Raw genomic sequence first — 13,548 nt, 5'->3', positions numbered from 1 at the left:
CCACCTTAAACAGACATCTCCACCTTAAACAGACATCTCTAACTTAAACAGACATCTCCACCTTAAACAGACATCTCCACCTTAAACAGACATCTCTAACTTAAACAGACATCTCTAACTTAAACAGACATCTCCACCTTAAACAGACATCTCCAACTTAAACAGACATCTCTAACTTAAACAGACATCTCCACCTTAAACAGACATCTCCACCTTAAACAGACATCTCTAACTTAAACAGACATCTCTAACTTAAACAGACATCTCCACCTTAAACAGACATCTCCACCTTAAACAGACATCTCCACCTTAAACAGACATCTCTAACTTAAACAGACATCTCTAATTTAAACAGACATCTCCACCTTAAACAGACATCTCTAATTTAAACAGACATCTCCACCTTAAACAGACATCTCCACCTTAAACAGACATCTCCACCTTAAACAGACATCTCTAATTTAAACAGACATCTCTAATTTAAACAGACATCTCTAACTTAAACATACATCTCTAATTTAAACAGACATCTCCACCTTAATCAGACATCTCCACCTTAAACAGACATCTCCACCTTAAACAGACATCTCTAATTTAAACAGACATCTCTAATTTAAACAGACATCTCTAACTTAAACAGACATCTCTAACTTAAACAGACATCTCTAATTTAAACAGACATCTCTAATTTAAACAGACATCTCTAATTTAAACAGACATCTCTAACTTAAACAGACATCTCTAATTTAAACAGACATCTCCACCTTAAACAGACATCTCCAACTTAAACAGACATCTCTAGATTAAACAGACATCTCCACCTTAAACAGACATCTCTAGATTAAACAGACATCTCCACCTTAAACAGACATCTCTAACTTAAACAGACATCTCCACCTTAAACAGACATCTCCACCTTAAACAGACATCTCTAACTTAATCTGACATCTCTAGATTAAACAGACATCTCCACCTTAAACAGACATCTCTAATTTAAACAGACATCTCCACCTTAAACAGACATCTCCACCTTAAACAGACATCTCCACCTTAAACAGACATCTCCACCTTAAACAGACATCTCTAATTTAAACAGACATCTCTAACTTAAACAGACATCTCTAACTTAAACAGACATCTCTAGATTAAACAGACATCTCTAATTTAAACAGACATCTCTAGATTAAACAGACATCTCTAGATTAAACAGACATCTCTAACTTAAACAGACATCTCTAGATTAAACAGACATCTCCACCTTAAACAGACATCTCCACCTTAATCAGACATCTCTAATTTAAACAGACATCTCTAACTTAAACAGACATCTCTAGATTAAACAGACATCTCCACCTTAAACAGACATCTCCACCTTAATCAGACATCTCCACCTTAAACAGACATCTCCACCTTAATCAGACATCTCTAGATTAAACAGACATCTCTAATTTAAACAGACATCTCTAGATTAAACAGACATCTCCACCTTAAACAGACATCTCCACCTTAATCAGACATCTCCACCTTAAACAGACATCTCTAGATTTATCTCTAACTTAAACAGACATCTAATTTAAACAGACATCTCTAAAACAGACATCTCTAATTTAAACAGACATCTCTAATTTAAACAGACATCTCTAACTTAAACAGACATCTCTAATTTAAACAGACATCTCCACCTTAAACAGACATCTCTAATTTAAACAGACATCTCCACCTTAAACAGACATCTCCACCTTAATCAGACATCTCTAGATTAAACAGACATCTCCACCTTAAACAGACATCTCTAACTTAAACAGACATCTCCACCTTAAACAGACATCTCCACCTTAAACAGACATCTCTAACTTAATCAGACATCTCTAATTTAAACAGACATCTCTAATTTAAACAGACATCTCCACCTTAAACAGACATCTCCACCTTAAACAGACATCTCCACCTTAAACAGACATCTCCACCTTAAACAGACATCTCCACCTTAAACAGACATCTCTAATTTAAACAGACATCTCTAACTTAAACAGACATCTCTAATTTAAACAGACATCTCCACCTTAATCAGACATCTCTAGATTAAACAGACATCTCTAATTTAAACAGACATCTCTAGATTAAACAGACATCTCTAGATTAAACAGACATCTCTAACTTAAACAGACATCTCTAACTTAAACAGACATCTCTAATTTAAACAGACATCTCTAATTTAAACAGACATCTCTAATTTAAACAGACATCTCTAATTTAAACAGACATCTCTAACTTAAACAGACATCTCTAACTTAATCAGACATCTCTAGATTAAACAGACATCTCTAATTTAAACAGACATCTCCAGATTAAACAGACATCTCTAATTTAAACAGACAGATGTTGATGGGGATTTGTTTATTATGTTATTTAGATTTCAGCTAGGGTGCGACCATTGTAGGCTAAGGGTGTAAAATGAGGATGGCCTGGTCTCAAAAATCCCCCAAAGGCTCTTTTAAAGGTGGATCAGTTTAGCCTTTTAGATCATTATGAATCAGATTACATGGAGAGGGGGGACCTGATCCTAGATCATAATGAATCAGATTACATGGAGAGGGGGACCTGATCCTAGATCATAATGAATCGGATTACATGGAGAGGAGGGACTGATCCTAGATCATAATGAATCAGATTACATGGAGAGAGGGGACCTGATCCTAGATCATAATGAATCAGATTACATGGAGAGGGGGACCTGATCCTAGATCATAATGAATCAGATTACATGGAGAGGAGGGACCTGATCCTAGATCATAATGAATCAGATTACATGGAGAGGGGGGACCTGATCCTAGATCATAATGAATCAGATTACATGGAGAGGGGGGACCTGATCCTAGATCATAATGAATCAGATTACATGGAGAGGAGGGACCTGATCCTAGATCATAATGAATCAGATTACATGGAGAGGGGGACCTGATCCTAGATCATATTTAATCAGAATACATGGACAGGGGGGACCTGATCCTAGATCATACTGAATCAGATTACATGGAGAGGGGGGACCTGATCCTAGATCATTATGAATCAGAATACATGGAGAGGGGGACCTGATCCTAGATCATATTGAATCAGATTAAATGCAGAGGGTGACCTGGTCCTAGATCATAATGAATACGATTACATGGAGAGGGTGACCTGATCATAATGAATCAGATTACATGGAGAGGAGGACCTGATCCTAGATCATTATGAATCAGATTACATAGACAGTGGGACCTGATCCTAGATCATAATGAATCAGCTTACATGGAGAGGGGAGACCTGATCCTAGATCATTATGAATCACATTACTTGGAGAGGGGGGAACTGATCCTATATCAGCTCTGAGACACTGCCTTTATGATTATATGCCCCAGAGTCACCAGGACCAAGAGACCAAACTGACCACATTTACATCTCAAGGTATTCCGGACAATAGCTCATTTGCTGCTTAAGGTCTTATTCGGGAGAAGCTGTTTACATACACCAATGATATCCCATTTCACAAGTATCCCAGTGCCATGAATAAACTGAGTATTACTCTTTAAATTCATATGGGTTAAATGGAATATTAATTGAAATCTGGACACTAACTGTAGGCCTATCAACTAATATAATATTAATTGAAATCTGGACACTGACTGTAGGCCTATCAACTAATATAATATTAACTTAAATCTGGACACTGACTGTAGGCACATACTCTAATATAATATAATATTAACTCTTGCAGAATGATGCATTTCTTGTCATTTAAATGAAACAACACATGTTCATTTAGTCCGGGGAACAGGGGTGGATAAATATGATTTATTTCAGTTGAGATATCTCTTGAGATAATGTGAATGAGAGTATAAGGTGTTATCTTTGACACTATGATGCAAGCAGACAGTATTTTCAACCTGATCAGAAACGTGTTTCATTGTTTCTCAGCTTTTCTGTTCCTTCAAACCCTTCAGACTCATGATTTGGACATTTGGACAGGAACAATCTTTCCACTGTTCTGGAGTTATTGCGCTTTCTCCCCGGTCCCTAAACTAAACCCTTCAGACTGATGATATATGGACATTTGGACAGGAACAATCTTTCCACTGTTCTGGAGTTATTGTGTTTTCTCCCCGGTCCCTAAACTAAACCCTTCAGACTGATGACATATGGACATTTGGACAGGAACAATCTTTCCACTGTTCTGGAGTTATTGCGCTTTCTCCCCGGTCCCTAAACTAAACCCTTCAGACTGATGACATATGGACATTTTACACAGGACCACTCTTTCCACTGTTCTGGAGTTATTGCGCTTTCTCCCCGGTCCCGAAACTAAATGGTCAACTTTACCAGTGTTAACTACATTACTAATGCATTCATTCTATCAATGTCAAACAATATTCTGGAGAGAACTACTTTATTTAGTCTGTCAATGTAACACATTATACTGGAGAGAACTACTTTATTTAGTCTGTCAATGTAACACATTATACTGGAGAGAACTACTTTATTTAGTCTGTCAATGTAACACATTATTCTGGAGAGAACTACTTTATTTAGTCTGTCAATATTCTGGAGAGAACTACTTTATTTAGTCTGTCAATGTAACACATTATTCTGGAGAGAACTACTTTATTTAGTCTGTCAATATTCTGGAGAGAACTACTTTATTTAGTCTGTCATTATTCTGGAGAGAACTACTTTATTTAGTCTGTCATTATTCTGGAGAGAACTACTTTATTTAGTCTGTCATTATTCTGGAGAGAACTACTTTATTTAGTCTGTCATTATTCTGGAGAGAACTACTTTATTTAGTCTGTCATTATTCTGGAGAGAACTACTTTATTTAGTCTGTCATTATTCTGGAGAGAACTACTTTATTTAGTCTATCATTATTCTGGAGAGAACTACTTTATTTAGTCTGTCAATGTAACACATTATTCTGGAGAGAACTACTTTATTTAGTCTGTCAATGTAACACATTATTCTGGAGAGAACTACTTTATTTAGTCTATCATTATTCTGGAGAGAACTACTTTATTTAGTCTGTCAATGTAACACATTATTCTGGAGAGAACTACTTTATTTAGTCTGTCAATGTAAAACATTATTCTGGAGAGAACTACTTTATTTAGTCTGTCATTATTCTGGAGAGAACTACTTTATTTAGTCTGTCAATGTAACACATTATTCTGGAGAGAACTACTTTATTTAGCCTGTCATTATTCTGGAGAGAACTACTTTATTTAGTCTGTCATTATTCTGGAGAACACTACTTTATTTAGTCTGTCATTATTCTGGAGAGAACTACTTTATTTAGTCTGTCATTATTCTGGAGAGAACTACTTTATTTAGTCTATCATTATTCTGGAGAGAACTACTTTATTTAGTCTGTCAATGTAACACATTATTCTGGAGAGAACTACTTTATTTAGTCTGTCATTATTCTGGAGAGAACTACTTTATTTAGTCTGTCATTATTCTGGAGAGAACTACTTTATTTAGTCTGTCATTATTCTGGAGAGAACTACTTTATTTAGCCTGTCATTATTCTGGAGAGAACTACTTTATTTAGTCCATCATTATTCTGGAGAGAACTACTTTATTTAGTCTGTCATTATTCTGGAGAGAACTACTTTATTTAGTCTGTCATTATTCTGGAGAGAACTACTTTATTTAGTCTATCATTATTCTGGAGAGAACTACTTTATTTAGTCCATCATTATTCTGGAGAGAACTACTTTATTTAGTCTGTCAATGTAACACATTATTCTGGAGAGAACTACTTTATTTAGCCTGTCATTATTCTGGAGAGAACTACTTTATTTAGTCTGTCATTATTCTGGAGAGCACTACTTTATTTAGTCTATCAATGTAAAACATTATTCTGGAGAGAACTACTTTATTTAGTCTTCTGGGGCAACAAGTTATGACAGAAGAGAAGCTGCATGTATCAAACTATAGTTGAAGAACACATGACCTACCAAATGTTGAAAATTCTAAGCAGAAATGTATCTAAATTGCAGCCAGTAGGCTATACGGTCCAGTACAGAGTAACAAACTGCACAGGTAGCCTACTTTTGAATTAGATTTTTTTGACAATCAGATGAAAACATCATTTGTGAAAACAGCCTGAGCAGACAGCAGAAACAACAGTAAATGGGATAAGATGTGTACATGCATCAATTTAAAAACACAATACTTCAGAGTATCCTCAATAATAACGGGATATTGGTGTGCATGTAAACGTGGTCACTGTTGTTGGAATGTCTAGTTACAGCAGGTGTTTACTGCCATCTACTGGAACATACAGAGAATACATACAGACACAAATGTCAGGTTCAATAGCCTTGTTCAAGCATTGTACAAGTCTCTACACACAGAGTCCGGGGACCAGCCCAGCTAGTCGATTACCTATCAACTAGACTCCGTAACAAGCAGTTTTCAAAGTGGAAACTAATCAGTAGCCCTGCATGTTATAAGGTAGACTATTTAGATTGTAACTATGGAGACACCTATTTTACAACCCTTTTTCCATAAAAAATACTAACGCTCTAGAACTGATGCGCATCAACAAATAAGGTGACAAAGCAGGAAAACTACTTTAGGTGCTCTACAGCGTGTTAGATAAATTCACTAGGAGGTGGTTTAAACTGTGTTCTAATGCGACTTTACTGATGGAAAACCATATCATGCGGAGGGTTTTTCTCATGCTCAGTTCTTGGGTCTTGTTTTTTCTCCTGCTCAGTTCCTGGGTCTTGTTTTTTCTCATGCTCAGTTCTTTGGTCTTGTTTTTTCTCATGCTCAGTTCTTGGGTCTTGTTTTTTTCTCATGCTCAGTTCTTTTGTCTTGTTTTTTCTCATGCTCAGTTCTTGGGTCTTGTTTTTTCTCATGCTCAGTTCTTGGGTCTTGTTTTTTCTCATGCTCAGTTCTTGGGTCTTGTTTTTTCTCATGCTCAGTTCTTGGGTCTTGTTTTTTCTCATGCTCAGTTCTTGGGTCTTGTTTTTTCTCCTGCTCAGTTCTTGGGTCTTGTTTTTTCTCATGCTCAGTTCTTGGGTCTTGTTTTTTCTCATGCTCAGTTCTTGGGTCTTGTTTTTTCTCATGCTCAGTTCTTGGGTCTTGTTTTTTCTCATGCTCAGTTCTTGGGTCTTGTTTTTTCTCATGCTCAGTTCTTGTGTCTTGATTTTTCTCATGCTCAGTTCTTGGGTCTTGTTTTTCTCATGCTCAGTTCTTGTGTCTTGTTTTTTCTCATGCTCAGTTCTTGGGTCTTGTTTTTTCTCATGCTCAGTTCTTGGGTCTTGTTTTTCTCATGCTCAGTTCTTGGGTCTTGTTTTTCTCATACTCAGTTCTTGTGTCTTGTTTTTCTCATGCTCAGTTCTTGGGTCTTGTTTTTTCTCATGCTCAGTTCTTCCTTGCCACCGTGCTTCTACACCTGCATTGCTTGCTGTTTGGGGTTTTAGGCTGGGTTTCTGTACAGCACTTTGAGATATCAGCTGATGTACGAAGGGCTATATAAATACATTTGATTTGATTTGATTTGATTTAGGCTACCTGCCTCCCCAACACTCTAACCACTAGGCTACCTGCCTCCCCAACACTCTAACCACTAGGCTACCTGCCTCCCCAACACACTAACCACTAGGCTACCTGCCTCCCCAACACTCTAACCACTAGGCTACCTGCCTCCTCTACACTCTAACCACTAGGCTACCTGCCACCCCAACACTCTAACCACTAGGCTACCTGCCGCCCCAACACTCTAACCACTAGGCTACCTGCCGCCCCAACACTCTAACCACTAGGCTACCTGCCGCCCCAACACTCTAACCACTAGGCTACCTGCCGCCCCAACACTCTAACCACTAGGCTACCTGCCTCCCAACACTCTAACCACTAGGCTACCTGCCGCCCCAACACTCTAACCACTAGGCTACCTGCCGCCCCAACACTCTAACCACTAGGCTACCTGCCTCCCCAACACTCTAACCACTAGGCTACCTGCCGCCCCAACACTCTAACCACTAGGCTACCTGCCGCCCAAACGCTCTAACCACTAGGCTACCTGCCGCCACAACGCTCTAACCACTGGGCTACCTGCCGCCCCAACGCTCTAAGCACTGGGCTACCTGCCGCCCAACGCTCTAACCACTAGGCTACCTGCCGCCCCCAACGCTCTAACCACTAGGCTACCTGCCGCCCCAACGCTCTAACCACTGGGCTACCTGCCGCCCCAACGCTCTAACCACTGGGCTACCTGCCGCCCCAACGCTCTAACCACTAGGCTACCTGCCGCCCCAACGCTCTAACCACTAGGCTACCTGCCGCCCCAACGCTCTAACCACTAGGCTACCTGCCGCCCCAACGCTCTAACCACTAGGCTACCTGCCGCCCCAACGCTCTAACCTCTAGGCTACCTGCCGCCCCAACGCTCTAACCACTAGGCTACCTGCCGCCCCAACTCTCTAACCATTAGGCTACCTGCCGCCCCAACTCTCTAACCATTAGGCTACCTGCTGCCCCAACACTCTAACCAGTAAGCTACCTGCCGCCCCAAAATAAGATGTAGGCCTATCAGAGGCTATTAGTTAGTTTTCAGGCCTTGTGGGCGGGTGTTGAGTGGTCATTGGGCTAGAAAATGTAACTACATTAAACAACCTTATAGTTTGGATGTGTTTGTTAGTAAACTGTTTTATTTCTAAGAGATAATTAATAAAATAATTAGTTGTCACTGTGTTAACCACAACCAACATGTTGGATCTCTGTTTAGTTGTCACTGTGTTAACCACAACCAACATGTTGGATCTCTGTTTAGTTGTCTCTGTGTTAACCACAACCAACATGTTGGATCTCTGTTTAGTTGTCACTGTGTTAACCACAACCAACATGTTGGATCTCTGTTTAGGGGTCACTGTGTTAACCACAACCAACATGCTGGATCTCTGTTTAGTTGTCACTGTGTTAACCACAACCAACATGTTGTATCTCTGTTTAGTTGTCACTGTGTTAACCACAACCAACATGTTGGATCTCTGTTTAGTTGTCTCTGTGTTAACCACAACCAACATGTTGGATCTCTGTTTAGTTGTCTCTGTGTTAACCACAACCAACATGTTGGATCTCTGTTTAGTTGTCACTGTGTTAACCACAACCAACATGTTGGATCTCTGTTTAGTTGTCACTGTGTTAACCACAACCAACATGTTGGATCTCTGTTTAGTTGTCACTGTGTTAACCACAACCAACATGCTGGATCTCTGTTTAGTTGTCACTGTGTTAACCACAACCAACATGTTGGATCTCTGTTTAGTTGTCACTGTGTTAACCACAACCAACATGTTGGATCTCTGTTTAGTTGTCACTGTGTTAACCACAACCAACATGTTGGATCTCTGTTTAGTTGTCACTGTGTTAACCACAACCAACATGTTGGATCTCTGTTTAGTTGTCACTGTGTTAACCACAACCAACATGTTGGATCTCTGTTTAGTTGTCACTGTGTTAACCACAACCAACATGCTGGATCTCTGTTTAGTTGTCACTGTGTTAATAACCACAACCAACATGTTGGATCTCTGTTTAGTTGTCACTGTGTTAACCACAACCAACATGTTGGATCTCTGTTTAGGGGTCAGTGCTCTAAAATGAGTCTCTCTGGGGAGAGAGCGGAGGGGGACCCTGCCTCTAAAATGAGTCTCTCTGGGGAACCTGACACCAAAACTAAGAGGTGAGATGACAATATTGTTTCAGAATGTATATTCTAAAACGTGTTTAAATCAGAAAATATTGCATATGTGTACATTCTATATACTGTAACTATATACTATATACTACATTCTATATACTGTAACTATATACTATATACTGCATTCTATATACTGTAACTATATACTATATACTGTAACTATATACTATATACTGCATTCTATATACTGTAACTGTATACTATATACTACATTCTATATACTGTAACTATATATTATATACTGCATTCTATATACTGTAACTATATACTATATACTGCATTCTATATACTGTAACTATATACTATATACTACATTCTATATACTGTAACTATATACTATATACTGCATTCTATATACTGTAACTATATACTATATACTACATTCTATATACTGCAACTATATACTATATACTACATTCTATATACTGTAACTATATACTATATACTACATTCTATATACTGTAACTATATACTATATACTGCATTCTATATACTGTAACTATATACTATATACTACATTCTATATACTGCAACTATATACTATATACTACATTCTATATACTGTAACTATATACTATATACTACATTCTATATACTGCAACTATATACTATATACTACATTCTATATACTGTAACTATATACTATATACTACATTCTATATACTGTAACTATATACTATATACTACATTCTATATACTGTAACTATATACTATATACTACATTCTATATACTGTAACTATATACTATATACTACATTCTATATACTGTAACTATATACTATATACTACATTCTATATATTGTAACTATATACTATATACTACATTCTATATACTGTAACTATATACTATATACTGTAACTATATACTATATACTACATTCTATATACTGTAACTATATACTATATACTGCATTCTATATACTGTAACTATATACTATATACTACATTCTATATACTGTAACTATATACTATATACTGCATTCTATATACTGTAACTATATACTATATACTACATTCTATATACTGTAACTATATACTATATACTGCATTCTATATACTGTAACTATATACTATATATACTACATTCTATATACTGTAACTATATACTATATACTGCATTCTATATACTGTAACTATATACTATATACTACATTCTATATACTGTAACTATATACTATATACTGCATTCTATATACTGTAACTATATACTATATACTACATTCTATATACTGTAACTATATACTATATACTGCATTCTATATACTGTAACTATATACTATATACTACATTCTATATACTGTAACTATATACTATATACTACATTCTATATACTGTAACTATATACTATATACTACATTCTATATACTGTAACTATATACTATATACTACATTCTATATACTGTAACTATATACTATATACTACATTTTATATACTGTAACTATATACTATATACTACATTCTATATACTGTAACTATATACTATATACTACATTCTATATACTGTAACTATATACTATATACTACATTCTATATACTGTAACTATATACTATATACTACATTCTATATACTGTAACTATATACTATATACTACATTCTATATACTGTAACTATATACTATATACTACATTCTATATACTGTAACTATATACTATATACTACATTCTATATACTGTAACTATATACTATATACTACATACTATATACTGTAACTATATACTATATACTACATTCTATATACTGTAACTATATACTATATACTACATTCTATATACTGTAGCTATATACTATATACTACATTCTATATACTGTAACTATATACTACATTCTATATACTGTAACTATATACTATATACTACATTCTATATACTGTAACTATATACTATATACTACATTCTATATACTGTAACTATATACTATATACTACATTCTATATACTGTAACTATATACTATATACTACATTCTATATACTGTAACTATATACTATATACTACATTCTATATACTGTAACTATATACTATATACTACATTCTATATACTGTAACTATATACTATATACTACATTCTATATACTGTAACTATATACTATATACTACATTCTATATACTGTAACTATATACTATATACTACATTCTATATACTGTAACTATATACTATATACTACATTCTATATACTGTAACTATATACTATATACTACATACTATATACTGTAACTATATACTATATACTACATTCTATATACTGTAACTATATACTATATACTACATTCTATATACTGTAGCTATATACTATATACTACATTCTATATACTGTAACTATATACTACATTCTATATACTGTAACTATATACTATATACTACATTCTATATACTGTAACTATATACTATATACTACATTCTATATACTGTAACTATATACTATATACTACATTCTATATACTGTAACTATATACTATATACTACATTCTATATACTGTAACTATATACTATATACTACATTCTATATACTGTAACTATATACTATATACTACATTCTATATATACTGTAACTATATACTATATACTACATTCTATATACTGTAACTATATACTATATACTACATTCTATATATTGTAACTATATACTATATACTACATTCTATATACTGTAACTATATACTATATACTGTAACTATATACTATATACTACATTCTATATACTGTAACTATATACTATATACTGCATTCTATATACTGTAACTATATACTATATACTACATTCTATATACTGTAACTATATACTATATACTGCATTCTATATACTGTAACTATATACTATATACTACATTCTATATACTGTAACTATATACTATATACTGCATTCTATATACTGTAACTATATACTATATACTACATTCTATATACTGTAACTATATACTATATACTGCATTCTATATACTGTAACTATATACTATATACTACATTCTATATACTGTAACTATATACTATATACTGCATTCTATATACTGTAACTATATACTATATACTACATTCTATATACTGTAACTATATACTATATACTGCATTCTATATACTGTAACTATATACTATATACTACATTCTATATACTGTAACTATATACTATATACTGCATTCTATATACTGTAACTATATACTATATACTACATTCTATATACTGTAACTATATACTATATACTACATTCTATATACTGTAACTATATACTATATACTACATTCTATATACTGTAACTATATACTATATACTACATTCTATATACTGTAACTATATACTATATACTACATTTTATATACTGTAACTATATACTATATACTACATTCTATATACTGTAACTATATACTATATACTACATTCTATATACTGTAACTATATACTATATACTACATTCTATATACTGTAACTATATACTATATACTACATTCTATATACTGTAACTATATACTATATACTACATTCTATATACTGTAACTATATACTATATACTACATTCTATATACTGTAACTATATACTATATACTACATTCTATATACTGTAACTATATACTACATACTATATACTGTAACTATATACTATATACTACATTCTATATACTGTAACTATATACTATATACTACATTCTATATACTGTAGCTATATACTATATACTACATTCTATATACTGTAACTATATACTACATTCTATATACTGTAACTATATACTATATACTACATTCTATATACTGTAACTATATACTATATACTACATTCTATATACTGTAACTATATACTATATACTAC

This window comes from Oncorhynchus nerka, unplaced genomic scaffold, assembly GCF_034236695.1.
Source record: "Oncorhynchus nerka isolate Pitt River unplaced genomic scaffold, Oner_Uvic_2.0 unplaced_scaffold_1512, whole genome shotgun sequence".
Classification (NCBI taxonomy): domain Eukaryota; kingdom Metazoa; phylum Chordata; class Actinopteri; order Salmoniformes; family Salmonidae; genus Oncorhynchus; species Oncorhynchus nerka.
Note: the sequence above shows the minus strand (reverse complement) of the source record.